Raw genomic sequence first — 26,856 nt, forward strand, 5'->3', positions numbered from 1 at the left:
TCAGTGCTTTGTGATCATCTAGAGGAGTGGGATAGGGAGGGTGGGAGAGAGGGAGATGCAAGAGCGAAGAGACATGGGGACATATGTATATGTATAACTGATTCACTTTGTTGTAAAGCAGAAACTAATACACCATTGTAAGGCAATTATACGCTAGTAAAGATGTTAAAGAACAAAAGGAATACTTATACTAGAATAAAGTGTTAGTTGTTTATCTGAACTACCAAAAAAAAAAATTAGGATCCTCTTTCCTTTTCCATTCACCCCACAGCAATGACTACCTAGTAAGTCCAAACAAAAGGACAATTGTGATAAAAGGACAGTCTTAATCATCTTATTTATGACAGATGTCTCCATTTAACACAAACTAGACCCAGGCTGACCATTACATGCCAGCTCATTTCTGTTTTAGGAAATATAGAATCTGTGTGTGTGTGTTCATGTTTACAAAATATATCATTTATACAAACGATTTTACATAATGATTTATATGTTTCAAAAAAAAAGTACAGTGAACATCCATGTGGCCAGTACCAATGTAGTTTAACACCATATTATTATTATTTAGTGAAGGTTGCTTTTAAACCATCTTTCACAAAGAAGTCATTAATGAGAGCAGAGTTCCAGATGAAAAAAACAATCACGTTGCTGACACTCTGTGCATCCACAGAGTACTTAATCAGGACTGGAAATCAGTAACTCAGCAGCAATAAGCATCCATTCATCAACACGTATATAAGGAATGAGTGTTAAAAGTCTTGTATCATGTCCAGTATTGGGCTTTCCAGGGTGGTTAAGACATTCAGAAACCCATACTTGTGGCATCCATGGGTTGAATTTATGTAATAATGTGCTCTTGCAGAAACCAGTCAAGTCTTTTGCTTTCTCCAAGATTTTTTATTAATCTCAGTCAAATAATATTCTGTTAGGATTGAGCATGCATAGATAATATAAACATACATCTTTGAAACAATGAAATTTCACTTCACCTCTCTCCTTGCCAAGGTGTTTGAACAAGCAAAGAATATATTTTATAACTTTAATTTCATTGGGGAGGTAGTGAAATAATTGGGTTCATAGAATTGTTCTGCCCTGAAAAAACTTCAACCTTATTTGACATTAAGGATAACAAAATTGAAGCAACAAATAGAAACCCCGCTACATTGACTTTGCTCTAGTAACAACTATAATAAATCACCAGAAAATTAAACACTTCCTTCATAAGGACATAGCAGTATAGAATGCACTAGGAAAAAAGCTTTTTTTTTTTCTTCCAAATAGTATTTAGCAGTAGAATCATTTCACCAAATGAAAATGAAAATAGAAGTCGAGTTTTTAAGACAAAATCATGGTTGCTCATTTGAGGTGGAAAAATGAATCAGGAACCTCAGTAGGTCATCCAACATTTCTATAGCCTGGAATGTTGTATCTCAGGGAAACCTCTAGGGCTACACTTTTGTTAAAATGTCTGTATTAGATCACTGACCATTCCATTTGTGTTTAACTGTAGCTATAGGAAAACTTGCCTTTATTTAACCACATCAAGCTCTGTAACTTCTTATGCATCATTTACATCCAGTTTTTTGCTATGTTATGTCTTCACTCTGAATTACATGGATTTCTAATGAATTTCTAAGGGAACAAACAAGTTTCTGGATTAGACACAGTATTTAGGAGAGGTTGTCTGATATTATGAAATCACATCATAGAGACAGCTACATCTTCTGCCTTCATGTAACACTAACTGGAAATTAGACAAGAGAGTAACGTGAGGAATCAAATGTGATTTGAAGAAACAAAAATGTTGAGAAGAGCAGCCACATAACACAGGGAGATCAGCTTAGTGCTTTGTGGCCACCTAGAGGAGTGGGATAGGGAGGGTGGGAGGGAGACACAAAAGGGCAGAGATATGGGGATATATGCATATATATAGCTGATCCACTTTGTTATACAGAAGAAACTAACACACAATTGTAAAGCAATTATACTGCAATAAGATGTTAAAAAAAAGAGTTACTTAATAAAAGGAGAATACAATTGTAATTTAATGTTTGCAGTCTTGTCCTTCAGCTTTCTCTAACACTTAGAAATGGAGGAGGTCTCTTCATTAATTTGTCTCCAGTCTGGTTGCATCCCGCAAGGGGGTTGGGGAGAAGCAACTTCTGACAATTTAGAGGTAAGAGGCTCCTTCCCCAGATCCAACTCACTGAGACACGAATGAGACACTCAGTTCCCCAACCACCAACTTCTGGATGCAACAGCGCACTGTGCATAAGGAGCAGAGAACATTTCCCTTAATCACTCCTTATCAAACTGAAGCCCAGTTTATTGGCAGGTCTATCAGGGGTGATTTGGTAACCTGTCTCCCCTCTTAGAATAGTGAGTGGACATCAAACCACACTGTGTACTTTATAGGAACCGAATGTGGCAGCAACTACACTAACGGGGTAAATTTCCAAACGTGACTCTAAGCCTTCCAGTTAAGAGAGCATGGGTGTTATTTCTCTCCAGCTTAAGGAAGAGATATCCCAATCGTACTCTATAAAGTGTGTCAACTTGAGGTCCACACCTTGTTCCTTAATTCTGGTTCTTGTTGGGAAAACCCCGATAATTACCTCCCAAAGAGAAGGGAGCATAAGAACATGGATGGATATATACACACTCTTCATCATGGAAGAAACTTTTAAAAATCTCATCTTATTGTGGAATGACTACTTCATCATTTATTTATTTATTTATTTTTATTTAACATGCTGACAGCCAGCGAGATCCAATCCATTTCTTCAAAAGTCTGCTGTGCGCGAGTTTCACGTCCTCGCCGCCGCCTGGGCTAGAACTTCTCCGGAAAAGCCTCCATTTCGTCCTTGATCCTGTTTTCTACCAGTGACGCGAAGCTGCTTGTCGGTGTTTGGAAGGCTATAGCTGACAAACACCTGCTTGCTGGTCTTCCTGGCTAAGCGCTGGGTGAGGCCGGTGGACGTCGTGTCAGACGTGCCTCTGAGGAGGGCTGTGGACACGGGGATGGGGTCGTAGCGGGTGCACATGACCATGGCAAGGTTGCGCAGGTGTGGCGTGTTACCCACCCACAGGAAGGGCGAGTGCGTCAGCAGGAGCATCTTTAGATGGTGAGTCTCTATGTCAAAAGGTATGTGTGTGAATCCTGTCACGGTGCCCACTCTTCACATTTCTCTGTGGGCATGCACCGTGTTCCCCACGGTGTCTTATGACAGAATTTGTGACAGTGGGAGCAGTGGCAGCTAGAGTGCAGGGATCAGCATACGACTGTCAGTGCTAAGGGAGCCAGCAGTATGGAACCCAGTGTTAGAGCAGAAACGTCTGGCATGAAATGTCAACCAGTTATCAGAGTAGGCGGACCATAAAGCAAAAGTTTCCTTGTAATGCCCATTTGCATAAAGGGTTAACACAGGTAGAGCTATAGAAAAATTTACTTCAGTCCCCAGAAACAGAAAAAAAAAATTCTATATATTTTTTTCCCCATAAAATGATGCCTCATATGAATTTTCTTGACTCTAAATGTGTAGTGCTCTCCATGCCCAAATCCTCATGAGAATGACTGGGGAAGAGGAAATGTTAGCTACAAACTTCTATTTCAAGGAGCAGCTTCCCTTGGAACTAGATTGCTGTTATTAATGCTGATGATTTTCGTTTACAACACAGTGTTGGACTGTAATTATTTCCTGATATGAATTGCTTACTCACTTCTTCCTCCCAATTAGTTGACCTATTGCTTCCTACATATTTTTGTTATTACTTCAATATTCTGGATAAATAGCTTGCTTGTGGATAGAAGTGTTCTTTAGCAGTTCTGATAGATTTTTTTCTTTCTCTTATAAATTGCTCAGTAAAATTCAGGAACATAAAAAGGGCAACAGAAGTTATTACGTGTGATATTTTCTCAAACTAATATATATATATATATATATATATATATATATATATATATTGTGGTACGTGGGCCTCTCACTGTTGTGGCCTCTCCCGTGGCAGAGCACAGGCTCTGGATGCGCAGGCTCAGCGGCCATGGCTCACGGGCCCAGCCGCTCCGTGGCATGTGGGATCTTCCTGGACTGGGGCACGAACCCAATTCCCCTGCATCAGCAGGCGGACTCTCAACCACTAGGCCACCAGGGAAGCCCTCAAACTATATTTGATTGCCTAGAGGTTCACATTAAGATAAAGGTTTTGTACTAGCTTAATAAACAGCAAGCTTGATTGCTTGCTGTTTTGAGAAACTGGATGAGGGCATGCTCAGTGGCTTAATATGGAATCTATTATTGGTAAGACAGTGAGGGTAACCATCCTGTACTCTCCCTAGGTGATTATTGGTGCATTCCTTAAAATTAGGGAAATATGTTTTCAGAGTTCCCTTTTCTAGCTTCTACATGTACATCTGTAGGGAGCATGGGTAGAGAGAGAGATGCTAAAACAATGAGGCCACAAATGTCCATCAGCCAAGCTATAAAGCATAAGTAATGAGCCTTTACCAACACACCTGCTGTTTGCTCCATTTTTTGCCAGTCTCTGTGTAAACAATTGAAGAAAGATACAAAATCCTATCAAAGAGGAGATATCACAGTATATGACAGGATGCTATAAAACAATATAGGGCATTGTAATTTAGAACCAGGCTGAATGTTTCATATTTAAAGTGCTAAGTTAGTTTGCACAAGCACAAAGGAAGATAAAAGGAAGTCTTCCTGGAGGAGAGTGTCCATGAAAGATGGGTGGAATTTAGTTACACAAAGGAGAAAGGAAAGTCAATGCAAGCTGGCAGGAAAGCATGAGTGAACCTGTACCACCTACTTCTGACTGATGGCACTGCCATAATTAAATCATATCTCCATTACTTTCTCCTTGTTCTTACTTCAACTCCTCCTTTTGCTAGGTGAGTGAACAGGTTTCTATTTGCTGAATTCGTTCTATGTAATAATAAAATAATCTTGACCCTTAATGTGAACTTAAGAAAAAAGAAATTGATTTTTAGCTTCTGAAATCTCGATTAATTGATACCACTTACAACTACCTGGCAGTCTGAGATTTAAAAAGCCCTCAGGCAAAAATGTGCAGGAACATTAGAAGGTGGCATTGCATCCATTCCTTCATCTCTTTCTTTCTTGAGAAAGAGACGCAGGAATAATCTTTCTCCTTGACCCACCCACCCAATTCTACCACTTGTCAAAATCAATCAATGCTTCCTTGAATTGTGCATTAATAGAGAAGGAGAAAATAAAAACTCAAAGGGCAGGAAATAAGTCAGGGTATCATTGAAGCCCTGAGCTAAGAATAAACAAACAAATCATGAAAACAAACAAACAATAAACAGACAAATAAAAGAACAGAAACCATGGAGTAGACTGTGAAATTAAGTTTATCCTAATTATTTTTTTTTAGGTTTTGATCATAGTTACAGGTGGAAATAAAACTCTTGTTGGAAAGAAGATGGAGCATGGTTTTGTATCTGACAGATTGCAGTGCATACAAACTCTCACATACTTGCTACTATTTACTCATGCCTATGTGCTATCATTCATTCAAGAAAATTTTATTGAATATTGACTATGCATTAGCTAATGTTCAGATATATTTGGAATATAAAAATAAATCTGGCAGAGATATTACGTAACAAAGAGATTATAACTGCAGTGCATTTTTTAAGATCTAAGAAAGTCATGGATACAGGGATACAGAAAGAGCTTGAAGAAAACAGTGACACATCCTACTACAGTTTACAGGAAGTTAATGAATGTGCAGGTCCTAGAAACTTTAGGGTGTTCAAATGAGTAGGCTTTCAACAGAATGGGAGAAGGTAGGAGAAAAGGACTACAAAATAAATCTCACATAAGGATATATCATGAACAGAGGCAAAGAAGCCTGAAACAGAAAAAATGTACTGGGAACAATGCAAGTGATCAGGATGGCTGAGCTCTGTGTTGTGCTCCAACTTACAAAATTAAGTCGAAGCAGATAATTAAAGGCAGTTAATATCACACTAAAAAAGCCAGTTATTTTCAAACCATTTCAGAATAATTATTTGATGAGTTCCAGTGAATAAAAGAGATAATGGAAAACATAACAGGGCTTAGGCTGGAGAAGTATAAGAAGACCCTTCTCTACTCATCCCTGTGTTCCCTGCCTCATGGCTGCTGTAGAAGTATTAGCATGTTTTAAGAATAACAGATTTACACCCATTTATATATAGGTTTATCTTTCTGTCTGTCCATTCACCTTTCTATTATTATGTTTTTTGAAAGGTCTTTATATTTTTAAACAATGATAATTTTCTAATAATAATGCTTAACATTGGCAAATTTTCCCTCTGTGCAGATGCAGAAAAAGGGACTAGATTTAGCCTAATACATGAAACAACCAAAAAAAAAAAAGAAAAGAAAAGACAAAATATATGCAACAACAGTGTTCAAGCCACTGGACGTTAGGCAACAAAGAATAGTGATCCCTGAACACTGGAAACAAAGAAGTGAGCCCTACAATCGTCCTACCTTACTGACTTTAGAGAGTTTTCAAGCCATGACACTAGGGAAAGAGTAATGAAGCAGATCCCAGAAACAATTCTGAGATATGCAGAGAGAATTGAGAACCTGGGGAGGCCAATGTAGCTAAAATTCATAGAAGAGAGTGCTGGAAAGGACATAGTTCAGAGAGAATCCTAGAGGTCTGTAAGGGATTGCCCGCTAAGTACTGACAAGTAAATGCATGTGGGGAAACTGCTTAAGACAAGGGGAATAATCATCCGAAAGAATCAGAGAGCCTAGCTAGCACTTACATAGGACAGAGAATAGTCTATCTCCAGTGATTAAACTGAAAAACTCTTAATTCATTGGATATATTAAGGAAAATACTTATAATGTGCTTGGCTCACTACTCTAGACTCACCTAAAAACCCACTGAAACAAGAACTGAAGGGATCAAAATGTTTTGAGTGATATAATTTAATCCCAGATCAAAATTCAAGTATTTATAGAAATATATAATGTCCAGCACCTAACAAGTTAAGATTCACAATGTCTGGTAGACAACCAAAACTACCCAGGCATGCAAAGGGGCATGACTATAGAACATATGATGAGAAAAATCAATCAACTAAAATCAACCCAGAACTGACATAAATGTAATAATTAGCAGACATTAAGATAATTATATTCAAAAGTTAAAGACATGGATGATATTACAAAATGTTCCAAATAAAATTTCTGTACATTAAAACTTCAATATCTGAGATGGAAACTGCATTGGATGGGTCTTACGGGCTATTACATAGGAAAAACATTGTGAACAGCTGTGGAAAATATCCAAAATGAATCATAAAAAATAATTTAAAAAATGCAGACAGTTTATCATGTCTAATAGAAGTCCTCAAAGAAGAGGAAAAATAGAGGGAACAGAAAAAGCAGTTTCTGAGAAAATAATAGTAAAAAATTTCCAGAGCTGATATAAAGTATTAACCCAAAGATCCAAAAAGCTCAAAAAATCCCAAGCAAAAGAAGCATGAAGAAAATGACACCAAAGCACATTATAATCAAATTGTTCAAAATCAGGAATGAAGATAAAATCTTTAGCCGGAAGAAGAAGACATGTTGCATATGGAATAGTAAATATAAGGGTGACACAGATGTCTCATCAAAAACAATACAGTGGGGCTTCCCTGGTGGCGCAGTGGTTGGGGGTCCGCCTGCCGGTGCAGGGGACGCGGGTTCTGCCCTGGTCCGGGAGGGTCCCGCGTGACGCGGAGCGGCTGGGCCCGTGAGCCGTGGCCGCTGGGCCTCAGCGTCCGGAGCCTGTGCTCCACGGCGGGAGAGGCCACGGCAGTGAGAAGCCCGCGTACCACAAAAAACAAAACAAAAAAAAAAACAAAAAAAAAACAATACAGTGGAAGAGACCTTGGAGAAAAACATTAAATCATGAAAAGAAAAAATAAATCAACCTTGAATTCTATACCAAGTGAAAAATATCTTCCAAAACTGAAGGTGAAATAAAGACTTTTTAAGATATGCAAATGCTTAAACAATTCATCAACACGAGACCCATATTACAAAACATGTTAAAGGAAGTCCTTCAAGAAGGCTGAAAATAATACTACAAGGAAATATAGATCTGTACAAAAAATAAAAAGCACCTGAAATAATAACTACATATTAATCATAATTTTCCTTTTATTTAAGTCTTTAAAAATAATTGACTCGTGTGGATGTAGATGGCATTACTTTTTTAGAAAGCAGTTTAGCAGTTTCTTAAAAAGTAAAACATATATCTATTATATGATCCTGACATTCCACTCCCAAGTATTTACCTAAGAGAAAATAAAGATTATGCGCTACCCTGTACACAAACATTTGTACACTAGCACTCAGAACAGTTTTCTTTATAATATCTAAAACCTGGAAACAACCCAAATGACCTTCAACAAAAGAATGAATAAACAATTTGTGGAGTACATAGAATACTACTTAGCAAAAAAAAATGAATGAACTAAAAATGAATGAACACAGTAACATGGAAGAATCTTAAAATAATTACCCTGAATGAAATAAGCCAGACCAAAAAAAACCAAGAGTGCATTCTGTGTGCTTCCATTTATAGAAAACTCTAGAAAATACAAACTAATCTATGGTGACAGAATGCAGATTAGTGGCTGCCTGGGGAGGTGTGTGGAGGGAAAGACAAGAAAGAGGAATTACAAAGGGGCACAAGGAGACCTTGGGATGTGATAAATATGTTCACTACCTTGATAGAGTTGATGGATTCATGGGTGTATATGTCAAAACATATCAAATTGTACTTTTAAAATACAGTTGATTTTATGTCAATTATAATTCAATAAACTGTTAAAAATAATACCTGAATGTGACTTTTTACTTAATTATTCAAAAGTGCTTTCATATACAGTATCTTATCTAATCATTTCATGGACTTTTGATAGCATTTAGAATTGTTACTATTATTTTGGCTTTACAAAAAAGGAAACAAAGTCAGAATGGTATTAGTTGACAAAGACCACATAGCCTGCAAGTACCAGACAGAGAAAGATCCTCACATCCTGACCTCTGGTGTTCACCATTATGTTTCTAGTCCGGTTTCGGCCTGAAGTGCCCTCAGAAAACCCAGTCCAGTGAGCTGGTGTTACTGGTCTTTTCTCACATCCGTCTTTCTGTACAGTTTGGGAAGATTAGCAAACTACATCAGATTAATTCCAAATTGCATATGCTACCTAACTTTAACAGAATTTGTCTTTTTTGCTGCTGCATATTTTCATGATATTTGTACCAGGTCAAATATCTAGGGTTTGTTAAGAGATGGCATCTGGCTTGAATTTCCTCAGATCTCCCCAGGCCTCTAAACTTATAGCTCTTGTCAATGCTTTTCATTTAACAATGAATTATCTATTTCCCCCGATGCATCTCATGTCACCACTTTTATGATTATGTTACTCCTTTTGTTTGTTTTGATTTTTTAATGCCCTACATCATCAACTCAGTTTTACATTCCTTGAACATAGAGATAGTGGATATGTTGGTTTGCTTCCCTGCAAAATATGTCAATGGGCCTCAATGCATTTGTTTACTTTTAATATATAAGCAAATAATTTTTGTTGATGTGGACACTGATTTTTTTTAGTTTCTATGAAGATATTTCATGAACCTTTTTTATATTCTTCCATTTTTTCCTTGCCTCATTCCTGCCCTATAAATTCCCAAGCTTCTACTTACTCTTCACACAAAATAATTAATATTTTCAGTTGTAAGTTTAATTTTTATCTCATGCTCCATTTTTTTAAATTAGAAATTTAAAGGAAACTCACAAAAATAAGAGCAGGATGAAATAATTTCTGGTAATAAGGTTAAACTGATATCTATAAGAAAGGGATAAGAAGGGAATAAATACACTGACCAATTCTAATCAAAACAAGGATAATGGAAATTAAGTTTGTAGAGGTTATTATGAGGAAAAAAAAAAAACTGGAAATTTTTGTCCACCCAGTTTTGGTCCTCCTACTAAATAACTTTTATCTTTATCTGGAATTTCGGAATGTCTTCCAAAATATTTACCATGAGGAAATGGAAGGGTTTGTTTAGGTTAAGTTTTCAAAATGGGTAGTTGATAGCATGCGCAATAGCACAAGCAAGTCAGAATGATTGGTTCACTAATCAAGATGATCAACTAGGAGTCAAGATTAGATTAGGAGGTATAGCAAAGCCCCTTTCTCACGTCATTAAATCCTGGGCCAGCAGCGGGGAGAGGCCATGTCAGTCTCCCTCTGCCTTCAATAACCCTTTCACACTTAGGAACTGAGCTCCATTGCTCGTCTCTTAGCTCAAGTCCTTTAGAGAAAGCGCTATGAAGGAACAACGCAGATTTATAATTTATGTATTATTCATTGTTATCATTATTAGCTCTCATAATTCCAGGCACACTGCTCATGTGGCTCTTTTTTTTGGCTTAAGTCATATAAAACTCAGCTGACAAAACTAGTAGGCATACCATGGGGAATTTTGGGGACCTGGTTTGACTGATATAGCTGCCTCCAATTCTACTTCCAGTGATTTTATGTATAATAACTCTGTAATTAAAAAAACAAAAGTTTCCAAAACAGTGAAGAGTATCAAAGAAATAGCTTGAAGATGATGAGTGCTCTCTCTCGAAGACTGATATCTGGGCAGGGCCAGCTTCATAAGCAGCAACAATACCCACCCTTCATCGAGCCTGTAGTGCAGTGGAGACAGGGGTGGTGGCCAATGTATAGTAGGATGGTAGACCATTTCTTTTTTCTTATGACATCTCAAGCAGTCAGCTATTTATGGTATAAAATCATCTCTTCCTTTGATATCCTAAATGTCATTGATACTGATCCATTGGTTGAATTAGCCCTATCTTCATAAAAAATACAAATATTTAAGTAAGAGGTTACATTCCAGCCTCTGGCCCCTTATTGTAAGTGTTCATCAGATTATTTCCTCCAAATCAACTGGAAAGGGAATGGATTGAGAGCATAGCTTGGGAATAAAGGAATTGACAGCCAAGGGATCCAGAAGAACTGGCCTGGCTGCAAGTGTGATGCTAGCCACTCACTGCTCTATGTTCCCATCTCCAGGAGTCCTACTGGGATTCTTATAGATTTTGGAGCTGATCTGTCAGGCTACGGAGAGAAGCTAGTTTCTACACAATAATGTAAACTTAACCTTATGGTTCTTTCTTTCTCTGCCATCAGCACATGCCAAAACTCTAGGAAGAACTATTTCCAGGGTACTATTAAATGGGAGAAATTGTCCCTCAGGCCTTCTGTTTTAGAAGATGGAGAAAGAAGGTTATACCTATTTATAGAACTTCATGTCTATTTTATCCCTTTCAACCACACAACAACCTTGTAAAGAGGATATTATTGAACTGTTTTTCTATGTGAAGTGTATGGGAGGTAAAAGTTTTTTGGACCCTCTTAGGGTCCATGGCTGAGTCTGAAAATGAAACTGATGAAAACAATTTAACAGGAGAAAAGATGCAATGGTATTTAATGTAAGTTTTACATAACACAGCTGATTTTAGAAGGAAATGAAGACCCAAATAAACAGACCTGAATATTTTATGAAGAGTGGGCAGTCGTGGAAGAACGTGACAAGTTAAGGAGTATGAGGTAATTGTAGTAAACTGTAGTAAACTTGTAACAAGCCCTGTTTGTTAGAATTCTCCTTGGTGTCTCTTTGTTTTCAGAGATAAGGATGTTCTTTCCTCTGGGTACAGAGAAGACACCTCCCACAGGAGGTTCTATGACTTGTTCCACGGGAGAACAGCAATTGGGTGGGAGAGTGAAGGACAGGGAGATAATCAGAGTGGTGTTCTTGCATCTGCTGTTTTCTCAAAAGTTTTCAGCTTCAATATGCCAGGAACCATATTTTGAGGTAACATATCCTAAACCCCATCAGAAGAAACAGAGACTCAGAAAGTTTAATGGTCCATTTATGCATTCATTAGACAAACATTTATTGTGTCCTTACTAAGTCCCAGGCACTGTTAAATGTGATGGGGATACACCAGTGGGGAAAAAAAATAAAAAGAAAAATATTAAATTCTGTGTTATAAGCAGCTTGCAATATCATGGAGAAAGCCTCCAATTACAGTTGGTGGCAGAGATATGCTTTCAGCACAGTTCTGTACCCCATGTTTTCTCATTATATACGGTTACCAATCAGCGAGGTTAAGTCAGGAAGTTCATTTACTATAAAGGCTCAGGGTCTTTCTACAAAAATGGCCCAAAGGTCCATAATTCTAGTAATGCAGGATGAGGAGGAACTACATCCATCTGTTTTCTCTGGCTCTGTAGGTCTCTTTCCTTCAGCCTGGGTTTCCTCTGGAAGATGATAGTTCTAGATATTCAGGCTAACTTGTAACACCTTAAGTGCAGGGGGCTGCAAGGTCAAAAAGCATATGTTGATGGTCCAGGTCCTACAGTTTTTTGGGGCTGATGAGAGGACTCTGCTTTGGAAGGGTCTGGTTTCCCCAACTCAAAGGATGCCCCAGCCTTGAACTTCATTATGGCTGATGTGTTGCAGAGACTGTATTTTCCTCTGCTTCTGATCAGCAGAACTGTATGTATCCTGCATGACTGCCATACCAGGGAAAGGGAAAACTGTCCTGCCCCTTTGTAAGGCTTTCTTGAGGACCTTCCAAAGCCCAGATTTTCTCTGAATTGAGGTGAAGCAGAATGAGGATTGCTAGTAAATCAGGGAGGGGTGGGAGCCTTGGAGCTGAATACCCATGAGACTGCTGGCGGGATTTACAGACACAGGTGTGCCCACACTCACTCACACCTAAACACACACACACACACACACACACATACACTCACACACACAACCCCAGGTGGAGCAGGGAATTAGTCAGCAGAGGCCTGACAAAGTACTTCCTACACATGCTGCTCTGTCAGGCGGCACAGCTTCTTGGGCTTCAGAGGTAATTACATGGATTTTCTGTCTTGTACTTGCAAAAACACAGCCCAGCACAACGCTGCCGCTGCTGGCTCATCACTGACGAGGCCTTCGGCACTGGCAGGCAGCAGGCTGCAGGAGAATGTTTACATGCTCTCTTTTAAGAATTCAAACCCCAAGAAACTACAGGAGGTACCAGTGGAAGGAAGAGGGATGAGAGTCAACATGGGGGAGAAGGCTGTGAAGTTTCTCTTGGATAACAAAGCAAGACATTCCAGAGGAAGTGAGGGTACACAAAATTGGGGAAATTGCTGCAGAGAAGGCTGCAATCATGCTTGTATTGATGAGTTTTACATTCTTTCCCTTCATCCATCAGCATAATCAGTTGGCCAGTAATAATCATTTTGCTTTCAAAGGATCCATCCATCAGTCAACACTTATTAGACCCTGCATACCCCAAATTCCAGGCCAGACACTCTGTGTTTCCCTAGGGTGGGTATCAGGCATAAATCACAGCCTCTGTGCACAAGGAGCTTACATGTGAGGTGGGAAGACAGTCACTCATTTCAGGAAAACTGAAGAGAAGGTGGTTAGTGATTTGTGAGCGATTGGGTATGGAGTGCAGACCTGATATCAAGTCTCTACCCACAATTTGGGGATGTTTCCTTTTCTAGTCTTTATCTTAACATGGATTATAACCAATAAATGGAGTCAAGAAACAGAGATAAATAGAAGACAAATGTACTGGGGTATTTCACATTTTCATGAGTAAAAGAGAAGAAGGTGTAGACCGCAGTAAGGAGAAAAACATCCTGGGGACCTATTGTGTGCCTGAGAGGTGGCCAGTGTAATGCCATGAGGAGTGTCGGAACCAGTGTTCAGTCTTCCATATGCACCTTCCAAGTATATTGCATGGGGGGCTGATGCATAAGCTCTGTGAATGGAAAACTGCAGATCTGAAGCAGACCCATCTTCAGGCTGCAGAAATGACCTTGGCTGTTATATCAGGACAATGTCATAGGTACCCATGTTGACCGTGCATGGGTTTCTGAATTTCCTATTTCTATTGATTAAGTTTGAGGGCTTCTATGTATCTGCACTGATAGAATGCTGACCCAGACCCTGTGGGGACCTTGAAATCATTCATAGCATAAAGAATTAAAGACACAGACATAGAGAACAAATATATGGATACCAAGGGAGAAGGGGGGTGTGGGAGGAATTGGGAGATTGGGATTGACACATATACACTATTGATACTATGTATAAAATAGACAACTAATGAGAACATACTGTAGAGCACAGGGAACTCTACTTAATGCACTGTGGTTACCTGAATGGGAAGGAAATCCAAAAGAATGGGGATATATATATGTATAGCTGATTCATTTTGCTGTACAGTAGAAACTAACACACATTGTAAAGCAACTATACTCCAATAAAAGTTAATTATAAAAGTTAATTAAAAAAGAAAGAATTAGAAAGAGGCCTGGACTAAAGGATGGGTTTATGATTTTGCTAGTAATTGGCTCTGTGATCTTGAACATAGCTGAAGTTCTTTTATATCCTCAAATGATTGCACATTCTTAGGCCCACTTCAGGTGTCCACCATGGTTGGTGGTTTCCTCCAGCATTAACAGCCAGTCAGTCTCCTGCATTTCCAAGTTCATGTTCCTCTCTGGATCTTCACTCAAAATATTCTCTGTTTCAAATGCTTCCCTCTCAGTCTATCAAAACCTGGACATCTTTCTGGGCATGACTTAAGGCCACTCCCTAACTGCAGCCTCACCATCCCTTCAAGTCTGCATTTCTCTTCCTCCTCTGAAACCATAGAGCAATGCATTAGTCCAAGTAGTTAAGCCCTAGAGGCCACATGATGTTATTCTTTAATAGTTGTATTTGTGTTTTCCCTCCATGCTTCTAATAATACATGGCACATTAAGGCACTGGATAGATATTGACAAAATTGTTACTGGTATTTTTTATTACACTTCTCAGGGGGCTTAACATGATTAGGAAAAGCAACCAGATTCAGATTAGGTGATGTTTGTCCTGAACCATGAAAAAAAAAAAAAAAAAGAAACAAACAAAGACAAGAGTTAATAAGGATACTTGTTAAATGATTTGTCTCCAACCAGGCCTAACAAGTTCAGACTTCCTTTCCATTCTGTTTCTCTGCTGATTATCTTGTCTTTCTCCTTAGGGATTTCTCAGCTTTATCAGTTAAATAAATAAAAAAAAAAAAGATTGAACCTCAAGGTTCATCAAAAGATAGATATATTTTCTACCTTTTGATAGATACCTTCTATCTATCTACCCTTGCAAAATGATTCCTAGGAAACAGACTACTAACTATTTCAGTTTATCAAATGTTATGGCTCATGATTACTTCATGAGGTAGATTCTATTTTACTCCCATTTTAAGGATTACGGAACTGAAGCTCAGGGAGATTAGGTAATAGGTTCAAGGTCATATTAGCTAGTAGGGTATGCTGAATTCAAATCTAGGTCTGTCTGATTTCAGATTCTTTTCATCACTCAAACTTCATAAATTTAATAAATGTAAAAAGCAGTGTTAATTCCTGAAATGTGCAAAAATATGAGTAAAGGAATTAGTGGTTCAGAGTTTAGAAAATGAATTGAAGTAGAAAGAATGATTTGGGTGATTGGAGAAGACTTTTGCAGAAGTTAGATGTAGGTTTCTATACTACCTAAACAATTCTATAAGCAGTGCATTTTTGTAATATAATGATGTTTTCTATATTTAAGGTATAAAGGAAAAGTCCCTCAAGTTAAAAACAACAACAGAAAAGCAGCAGAAAGTTTCAAGTGGACACAGTGAATGTAAAGTTTTACAAAGAGGAAAAGATTCCCTCTGGGTGCTGTGATCATTGTTCCTACTCACTAGAGTCCCATTTATAGTACTGAAGTAACCTTAAATAGAGTGCAATAGTAAATGACTCTGCTACAGAACAACAATTTACAGGTGTGTTCATTGCTTGCAATAGTAGTGTTCTAAGCAATGGTCGTGTTTCAGATTCTCTCTCTCCCTCTCCCTCTCCCTCTCTCTCTGTCTCTTTCTGTTTATAAGAATTTCTCTGTAAAGTTGGTAACTAAAACACAAACATTTATTTCTCCTCTTTGTTGAAACCCCATTAAAATGACAATTCAAGAATAAAGAACAAGCCCACAAAAACAAAGAAAATTAGATGGGAGAAAACATCAGACTAGAACTGTCAACAAAATTTTTGAATAAACAGATTGACGGATAATAGCTGATTTAATAGATTAGAGAATGAGTAAGCCTGATTGTTCGTATAGGAAAAAAAAACATAGAAAGAAGTTTGATTCACTCTGCAAAGCCAGTTAGAAACTGGGGGTACCAGATACTTTTGAGGTTGAGGGTTTCAGGCTGGATTTGAAAATCGAGTGGATTTTTTGTAATTTATAAAATAAATAGTTAGAACCAAGGTTCCATTTCAAAATCCATGCTGTCAAGAAAATTCCCTTCATCCACCCAGAAGAATAAAGATGCACAACAATATCCTTGACCCAGAGATCACAAATCTGAAAGATATGATAGCAGTCTATCCTGAAAATGAATTTTTTTTTTTAATCTCAGAAGTACTGTGGTATTTCCCACTTCTACAGCTCTCTTCCCTTAACAATCTTCCCAAATTGTCTAAGCCAGGCTTCTAGCCCATTGACAGAAAACTGGAATGTTATTCTTAAAAAAGAATGTTATTCTAAAGGAATATTATTATAAAGAGACTCTCCAGCCCAGGAGAAAACATTTACAGATACTGATAAAGACAAAGAGAATGAGACAACAAGCTCCCCATCATGTCACACTGTGGTGATGTCCACTATGCAACAAGTCCTGCTCATGTCACAGATAGTTCTGGTCAGCTTATTTTTGCCTCACTCTTGAGTATAGATATCCAAGTTTCACCATTTACTTGTTTTATTTTGTTTATAAGTAAAATATCTTACATGAAATATGAGGACAAAAAGAGAAAACAAACAACGTGACAAACTAAATGAGATAGAGACAAAGTAGGAATAAGCTGAAAACTTCAATAAAACTATAACTGAGTCTTCCAGGAAGCATCATTTATTTATGCATTCAACAAATATTTATTAAGCAGAGCATAAAACATCTATGCTGGTCACTGTTCTCGGTACTTGGTATATGTGTAGAATAGCTCTTGCCTTTTTGTACCTTATATTTGGTGGATGAGAGACAATATTTCATCCATGAAAACCTGAATAGAATATTATAAACAGAATTATTTAGAAAATGTTTAAACGTTTTAAAAAATGCATAGGTCATTATACAATAAAAATAAATAGAAGAGTTGGAATTGAAATTTAAAATAATTTCTTAGACACTTAAAATTATAAAGAGATAGAAAATATAGAAGAAAATATAAAATAATTAAGTACTTAAACCAGAAAGCCCAATATTCGGTGGAAATACAGAAAGAGAGAAAAGAGTAAAGAAATAGTAGGTGTGAAAGAGGAGTTATCAAAATGATAATAAATTAAAACATACCAGAGTGGAGGGACATGTTTCCAGATTGGAAGGAGTCATTAAATCCAAGCCAGGGCACATCTTAATGAATTTTCTGAATACTGGTGATTTGTCCCACACAAAGGATCAGGGATTAGAAGGTATGAGATTTTGCATTTGCAACATCAGAATTAGGAAGACAAGGAGATAAGCTTTCAAAAGTCTGAGGGAAAACTATGAATAATTGGAATTTACTCTTGGCCAAGCAATCCATCGAAACTGAGGATTGAATGAAGATTCAAAAGTGAAGGACCTCAAGTAATTTATTTCCCATGCACCCTTTCCCAAGAGGCAACTGAATTATGTGATCGTTCAAAATAAATAAATAAAAACAGATGGAGGAAGATTTGAGGACTGTTAAAAACAGGCAATTAACAATCTAAAAATATTTTTTAAAATTTAATTATAAAATAATGGAATGCATTTATTCTATAAGACATGCCTCAGGTAAAACCATGGTTTTAATATTATAAATACTCTAAGGTTCTGCCAAACTAATCTTCCAAAGAAAATCCCCTACTCAAAATTCTTGCTGGTACACTGTTTGGGGATAAATCTAAACTCATCAACATGATTTAAAAAAAAAACAATTTATGATTATAAAAGTTCATGGGTCATCTCTCTCTTTCCATCTCATCAGCCAGTGACTACCTTTTGTATGGAATTCCTTGTGACTTCTGAAAATCACTGATTTCTCTGTTTATTTCCTTGCACTTGCTCGTCCTTCTGCCTGGAATGACTTCTCTCCTTCCTGAGTGGCATCTTTGTATCTGTCAGGTTCAATACAAACATCATCTCTCGAGGAAGCCCTTTCTCACCCTCAACCTCACTTGGCCCTGACACTAGCAGGTGTCCCTCCTTGGCTCTTATAACACATGTGTTTCTTTTATCAAGGAATGCACTCACCTGATGTTAGTATATTTTTCTTCCTCTTCCCCAAAAATGTGATCTTCTGAAAGGTGAGAACTATGTTTTATTAATTGATGTATTCTCAGTTCTTAGTATAATGCTTAAGCTCCTAATAGTTTCTTATTTAATCTTCAAAATTATCTTGAGAAGGAAGGATTCTTTACTACACAAAGAGCCTGAAGCTCAGAGAAAATTAGTGACTTACATGAGATCAAACCTTTAATAACTAATAAGATCAGCTTCAAATCCAGGCCATTGGGATCCTATGGTTTTTCCTACACCATACTGGGACACACTGGATGCTCAAGCAATAAGCCTTTACCAAAGAGGCTGGGGGTAGGATACCTCAGGCCTAGTTTTAATCTGACAACAGCCAGCTGTATCATTTTCAGCAGATCATTTTGTTTTTCTTTTACAGGGCTTCTCCCTGGTTCTGAGGGCCACTTTTCTCCATCACAGGCACCCATGTATTGTCAGTGGCATGCTACTTGATATAATGAGTATGAAAGTTCTGTGAATCCAAAGCACATAAGATGATGTGGTGAGTTTTAATTGCAACCTGATCTATACTTAGATCTTTGAAAATGGATTTTCTTAAATATGGGCCTTCATGCTTACATTCTTCCAAACGAGTCATACTTTCTCTCTCTCAACATTTGCCTTCTAGCCTGCTACATACTTCAATTGCACAAAGATAATGTTATGTTCATATATTATTACTTCTTGACAGTTTGGATGAAAATAAAGGAAGACTACTATTAATATTATTAAAGCCATTTAAATTACATCTCCACCTTAAACACTGCACAGAGTTAGTAGAGACAATCAATACTAGAAAATGGCAAGAAACAAATTAGTCAGGCAAGATGTTTTATTTGAAAACTTTTAGCAAAATATCCTTAATAGGTAGGAACTGAAAAAGATTAAATCTTGTTTTGACAGTATCCATTTAATACAGAAAAATATGTTGGAGTATGTAAAAAAGTCATTTTTTAAAGACAGGAAATTTGATACAATATAGTTTTAAAAGATTTATTTTTGTTGAAAAATAGAATTCTCTCTATATTATAGCTCTACATCCTATTACTTCCATTTGATACTGAAAAATAGAAAAAAGATAACTCATATCTAAAGAAACACTTATTCCAATGCATTTTCAATTCAAATTACCCATCTTCTCTTAACAGTGAAATTCATATAAAAAAGTGCATTTTTTAAAAAATTTTCCTCCTTTTATATATATATATATCCACAATCAGACATGCCATAACACTATCTAAACAACTGTGTGCATTAATGAACAAACATAGATCAATAGCTATAATTTGACATACATGCACCGTTCTCTATGAAAACATCAATAGTCTAAAAGCTGAGTGGGCATAGCTGGAAAAAATATGCTTCACAGACACAATGTTGGCAGAAGATTAAATAACCAGATGTCAGGGAGGAAAAAAATTCAATGAAACTAAGCACATATTGTAAATGTACAGGTATTCTATAGAGCTAAACTGTTCAGGATTAATAATAAGAAAATTATCTTCCACTTGCAGTCATTCAATTACTATGTGTGCAAATATTTTGGATTGCATGTTTCCTATTCAAATATTTTATTATCTACCTAAAGATCCCTGTTGGGAGTCAAGGCAGAACTAGAATATGAGTTGCACAATACAGTCCAATCTGAAAACAATATCTTAAGTTACTATAGAGCCTTTCATAAGAGAAACCACAGATGACTTGTGTCATTCAAATCTATAGCAGTGTGATAGAGCAATGAAAAGGGAATATATAACTTAGTAATGGGCTCAGGCAGCTGAGAGAAGCCAAGTTTATGAAGAGCATTTGATTGAAAACAGATGAAATTCAAGAGTATGTCAACTTAGCCAGCACCTACACAAACCAAAAAGCAAATAGGCCATTTGCCATTTTATTATAAGGCAATGTGGATGTGGATAGGGCAGTGCACCAGGGACAGGGGCCATATGACATTTTTATCATTTTCCAATGTTATAATATGGAATAATTCATTGTAATTACATTCAATAAAAGGCAGTGTTATCTCCTACAATGAATATTTTTTTAAGGGTTGACTCTGGGCTTTCCAGCATGCTCAAATTGTCAAAAGTGACCACATCAAGAGGAAATACCTGTTTATCTTAGAAAACATTTAACTCACTTTTTAAAAATTGTGGTATTGTAGGTCTATAAGCATTGACTCACACACATCCATAGTTCTGTAGTTCCTGAAAATGCTTGAAAAATGCAACCTCATTGTTTTTATAAATTTCATGCATATAAAAAGGGAAGAAAATACATTAAACCAAGGTACTTGCTTATGTAAATGTTATATGTCACAGTCTGTTTAGAAAATAAGAGAATGAAGAGAGGAAATAGACTGTGCAATGAGGTTTAATACTGGATGAAATTACATAGGTGGAAGAGGACACAAATAGAGAGGTTATCTTACCAGGGAAAAACAACTGAGAGAAGAACTAACCCATCATTTAGAACAGAGATATCAAGACAGATATGAAGGCTTCTGTCACAGATTCAAGAGTGGAGATCAAGACAAAAAAAAAGGCCAAGGCCATTGGGATAGGCATGATGTAAAGGGTTATAGAAAGACTAGTCTGCATTTTATAAGTTACCCAAACATGTATTTTCATTTTGCCTAAATAATATCATTAGCAAAAGATGGATAGATATAGGTAGATAATTGATGATGATGATGAAGAAGAAGAAATATAAAATTTTTAAACATAAATCAGTAAGAAAAGCATACCAATAAAATTAATTGACAAAGGACAGGTTAAGACATACAGCTAACCAATAACCATACATAACAATATTCAGTCTCACTAGTAAGAAAAGAAATCCTAAATAAACTAAGCTAACCTGTAATCCATAAAATTGGCTAATGTTCTATAAAGACACACCACCACAGCAAGACTGTGATGATATAGGCACTCTTTCTTTTAATACTATGCTGCTTCAGGATATTTTAGGAGAAAAAGCGTAAGAATTTTGTATTCCTATTAACTAGTTCAAGAAATTCATTCTATGTAAAAAATAGTGTACTTGTGCAAAGATTTAACTGTACACATTAATTTTAACATATATGCCTAAACATACCCTAACATATCAACCATTCACATATATTTAGCAGAGTCTTTCAGGGAAGCCTAAACTGAGATTTGTCTCTTTCCAGGGAATTGGTGAAGTGACATATGCTTCTGGTCCTCTTCATCTTCTTTGCAGGTTTTAAAGTACATGAATTGGTCTGTTCATATTTTCTATTTCTTCCTGATTCAGTCTTGGCAGGTTGTGCATTTCTAAGAATTTGTCCATTTCTTCCAGGTTGTCCATTTTATTGGCATAGAGTTGCTTGTAGTAATCTCTCATGATCTTTTGTGTTTCTGCAGTGTCAGTTGTTACTTCTCCTTTTTCATTTCTAATTCTATTGATTTGAGTCTTCTCCCTTTTTTTCTTGATGAGTCTGGCTTATCAATTTTGTTTATCTTCTCAAAGAACCAGCTTTTAGTTTTATTGATCTTTGCTATCGTTTTCTTCATTTCTTTTTCATTTATTTCTGATCTGATTTTTATGATTCCTTTCCTTCTGCTAACTTTAGGAGTTTTTTGTTATTCTTTCTCTAATTGATTTAGGTGCAAGGTTAGGTTGTTTATTTGAGATGTTTCCTGTTTCTTAAGGTAGGATTGTATTGCTATAAACTTCCCTCTTAGAACTGCTTTTGCTGCACCCCATAGGTTTTAGGTCATCGTGTCTCCATTGTCATTTTTTTCTAGGTATTTTTTTATGTCCTCTTTGATTTCTTCAGTGATCACTTCGTTATTAAGTAGTGTATTGTTTAGCCTCCATGTGTTTGTATTTTTTACAGATCTTTTCCTGTAATTGATACCTAGTTTCATAGTGTTGCGGTCAGAAAAGATACTTGATACAATTTCAATTTTCTTAAATTTACCAAGGCTTGATTTTTGACCCAAGATATGATCTATCCTGGAGAATGTTCCATAAACACTTGAGAAAAATGTATATTCTGTTGTTTTTGGATGGAATGTCCTATAAATATCAATTAAGTCCATCTTGTTTAATGCATCATTTAAAGCTTCTGTTTCCTTATTTATTTTCATTTTGGATGATCTGTCCATTGGTGAAAGTAAGGTGTTAAAGTCCCTTACTATGAATGTGTTACTGTCGATTTCCCCTTTTATGGCTGTTAGTATTTGCCTTATGTATTGAGGTGCTCATATGTTGGGTGCATAAATATTTACAATTGTTATATCTTCTTCTTGGATCGATCCCTTGTAGTGTCCTTCTTTGTCTCTTGTAATAGTCTTTATTTTAAGGTCTATTTTGTCTGACATGAGAATTGCTACTCCATCTTTCTTTTGGTTTCCATTTGCATGGAATACCTGTTTTCATCCCCTTACTTTCAGTCTGTATGTGTCTCTAGGTCTGAAGTGGGTCTCTTGTAGACAGCATATATATTGGTCTTGTTTTTGTATCCATTCAACCAATCTGTGTATTTTAGTGGGAGCATTTAGTCCATTTACATTTAAGGTAATTATCGATACATATGCTCCTATTCCCTTTTTCTTAATTGTTTTGGGTTCGTTATTGTAGATCTTTTCCTTCTCTTGTGTTTCTTGCCTAGAGAAGTTTCTTTAGCATTTGTTGTAAAGCTGGTTTGGTGGTACTGAGCTCTCTCAGTTTTTGCTTGCCTGTAAATGTTTTAATTTCTCCATCAAATCTGAATGAGGTCCTTTCTGGGTAGAGTAATCTTGGTTACAGGTTTTTCTCCTTTATCGCTTTAAATATGTCCTGCCAGTCCCTGCTGAGTGGCAGAGTTTCTGCAGAAAGATCAGCTGTTAACCTTATGGGGATTCCCTTGTGTGTTATTTGTTGTTTTTCCCTTGCTGCTTTTAATATGTTTTCTTTGTATTTAATTTTTGACAGTTTGATTAATATGTGTCTTGGCATATTTCTCCTTGGATTTATCCTGTATGGGACTCTCTGTGCTTCCTGGAATTGATTAAGTATTTCCTTTCCCATATTAGGGAAGTTTTCAACTAAAATCTCTTCAACTATTTTCTCAGTCCCTTTCTTTTTCTCTTCTTCTTCTGGAACCCCTATAATTCGAATGTTGGTGTGTTTAATGTTGTCCCAGAGGTCTCTGAGACTGTCCTCAGTTCTTTTCATTCTTTTTTTCTTTATTCTGCTCTGCAGTAGTTATTTCCACTATTTTATCTTCCAGGTCACTTATCCGTTCTTCTGCCTCAGTAAGGTTAGAGGTAGGCCTCCACAGAACAGGTCTGAGTGCTTGGAGAAAGAAGGCTGTAAGAAAATGTCAAGACATTGATTTGAAGAAGGATTTTATGAGACCCTGACTACAAACTGCACTGCTTTAGGTCCCTAAAGACAAAGTTCAAAAAGCTTTGAGATCATATGTGAGGATTGAATATAGCATAGTGATGCTTTTACACAGCTTGAGGTTTTAGAAATGTTGAGGGAACTGTGAGAAAGGCAGACCCCAGGAAATGGGAGCTATGTTGACAGGCAAAGGCTTGTAGCAGTGGCAGCAATAAGGTGTTACCCCCATGAGGCCTTCACGAAATAGGCATCACCTGAGGCTGAAATGATGAACGCATGGAAGAAGTTTCCGTGTGGACATGCATGACACAGCTGGGAATCTAGAGACAATTGAGGACACTCTTGCAGGTAATAATGGTAAAAAACCACTGACCAAAAACATTGTCAAAATCAGCAAAGAAATTCCCTCACAGCAACCCTAAATAAGGCACACAGCTAAATGCCATGCAATTCCCAAGGTGAAGCCAAAAAAAAAAAAAAAAATAGAACTTTCTGGATTAGGGTAGAAGCAGTAACTTTGAGAATTCTCACGAATGTCCTTCAATATGGAGCAAACTGACTATATGTTATTTGTTTCCCTTTTTTATCTGATATGTTGTAGAAAACAGAGAATATGAATGACAGGTGTGTGTCTCTGATGGAAATGAATGCTCTGGATCCAAACATTCAGTGGGAGAAACAGCTCAGTCTACAGAAAGTGTGAGTACCCACCAACTAGATGAAGTGAACCTACCTATAGAAACTATAGCATCTCAAAAGCAGAGGAGGAGATGAATGATGGAATGCTGATAAACCCACTGGGCCCAGCAGACTGGAATGGGGCCAGGGCTAGAATAATAACCCTAAACAGTTTTTTAGCTAGCTCACTCTTGCTGGTATTTGCAAACATTTTTTTCCCCACTTATAGGAATCAGAACCTGGTCTTTTAAAGAGTATACTAAACATCATTTTATCTGAACTCATGCCCATCCCAGGTATGTCCTCAAGGTATAAAAATGATAGGTAAAATAAATACCCAAATCTCAAGTTATAGCTCAGACGAGAAAGCAACCACTTCAGATATTTTGGGAAGTGGTAAATCTTTATCTCTCTCTCTCTCTGTCTCTGTCTGTCTCTGTCTGTCTCTGTCTCTCTGTCTCTCTCTCTCTCTCTCTCTCTCACACACACACACACACACACACACACATATACTATATGAGAGAAAACAGAAAGTATTGACAAGCTGCCCAAGTAAGACATTACAAAAGAACAGAGGGAAAAGAAAGGGGAGATTGTGGGATTAAGAAATAATATAAAAGCAGGAAGGAGATGAATACACATTTTAAAAGTTCAGATTACAAACATGGAAAGAAAGCTTGAGAAATTCCTAGTGATGACAAGTTAGAAAAACAAAACACAAGATTAAAGCAGATGGAGAGCAGGGCTATCTGACTTACAGGTGAGAGAGATGAGGATACTGGGTATCCTTGAAGTAGGTGCTTAACAAACAAAACAAAGGACACTCAAAAATAATATAAAATCATTTCCTTAACATAAGAAATAAATGAATCTTTAAATAAAAATATGCAGAGTTAGAAATAATTAAAACAGAATATTCAACAATGTGAAATACCTTGGATTGGTAATTCTTGAAATTCAAAGGTAAAGGTAAAAGTATTTTAACTCTCCAGAGAGAAGAAGCAAATTACAGGCAAAGAAGACAATTCTGGACTGGCCTCACTCACCATGATAGTAAATATTTGCGATGAGAAACCAGTGAAAAAATGCTGCCAAATTTTGAAAGAAAAGAAAGAAGTAATATTATACACCAAGATTTAGTTCAGGTAGGAAAGCAACAGGCAGTTTTTCAAACGTGAAGGAATTCAGAAAGTTTAATAGGAATTATCCCTTCCTGAAAACAAAAACAATGACAGCAACAAAAAGAAAATGTCCTAAATATTAATTCCAGCATGTTGAAAGATTAATCAAAGTAAAGATTTCAGTAATTAGAGAAAGCATAATTTTAAAAATATCATGGTTTCATTAAAGTTTTTATACTAGAAGCTTTTTTGAATTGAAAAAATCTAAAAAAGTTAGAAAGTAATTACCCTAAGTCTCAGTAAATATAAAATAATCAAAATTAAAATATCACATTAATACATAGAAGCTGGAGAGGGGAAGTATGATAAGTGAGAATGTTACTGCCCTTTTTTTCTTGATGTGGAGCAAATCAGTACTAACATAATTTGAAACATGTACTTTAAAAATCACTGTTTTTCTTAACCTTAACAGCATTTTTTAGAAAATCAGTATCTCTTTCATCAAATATTTTTCTTACTTAGCCATGGTTGCAGTTTCAACTATATGTGTTTTCCTTCTGCTAAATTCATGTGAAAGGAGATTGAATACTTTTCATTTTTAAATTTTCATGTACTTAATGAAACCAGCACTCTCTCATCCATTCTCTCCATGTCTTTCTCCTTCTTTGTCTTTGTCTCTCTTGTCTCCTTCATTTCTTCCTCCCTCCACATATTTGGTGAGTATTTTTAGGACATTTACTGTTATTTAGTTCCTCTTTTTTATTATTTTACTTTTATAGTATGTATGTACATCTGTGTATATGTATGCATGATGTGTGTGTGTGTGTGTGTGTTTGTAATTATAACAATCAAACCTGGACTTATTAAGGAAAGACTTTATTGGAAAGGATTATGGGAGGAGGGCTGTTGTCATGGGGGATGGAGACTATTGCAATGGGGAGAGCTCTGACCATGAGATCTGAAAGTGTCCCAAGCGGTCACCAAAAAGAGAGTTTTTCTTTTTTAAATAAGTGTAAACAAGACTAGAAAGAACTGGATGTAGGGAAGCAGAATAAATGAGTGAAGTGATTGGGCACTAACCCTGAGGCCAGTCCATTCTCTGGAGGGGTTGTATTTGCTGCTCACTTTGAGAGTGGGTTAAATTCAGGGACACGGGGAAGGAGAAAGTTTTAACCAGAGTTTGGTTAAGAAGCATGTGTTCAGATTGATTGGGGAACAAGCAGTTCAA

General features: G+C 36.7%; 1 pseudogene; it reads right to left on the reverse strand.

Moving 5' to 3' along the window:
- Positions 1–2,830: 2,830 nt before the first annotated feature.
- Positions 2,831–3,116, reverse strand: LOC113631267 (proteasome assembly chaperone 4 pseudogene; annotated as a pseudogene).
- Between the last annotated feature and the right edge of the window lie 23,740 nt (positions 3,117–26,856).

This window comes from Aethalodelphis obliquidens, unplaced genomic scaffold (genome assembly GCF_003676395.1).
Source record: "Aethalodelphis obliquidens isolate GAN/ISIS:26980383/991018 unplaced genomic scaffold, ASM367639v1 scaffold32, whole genome shotgun sequence".
Taxonomy (NCBI): Eukaryota; Metazoa; Chordata; class Mammalia; order Artiodactyla; family Delphinidae; genus Aethalodelphis; species Aethalodelphis obliquidens.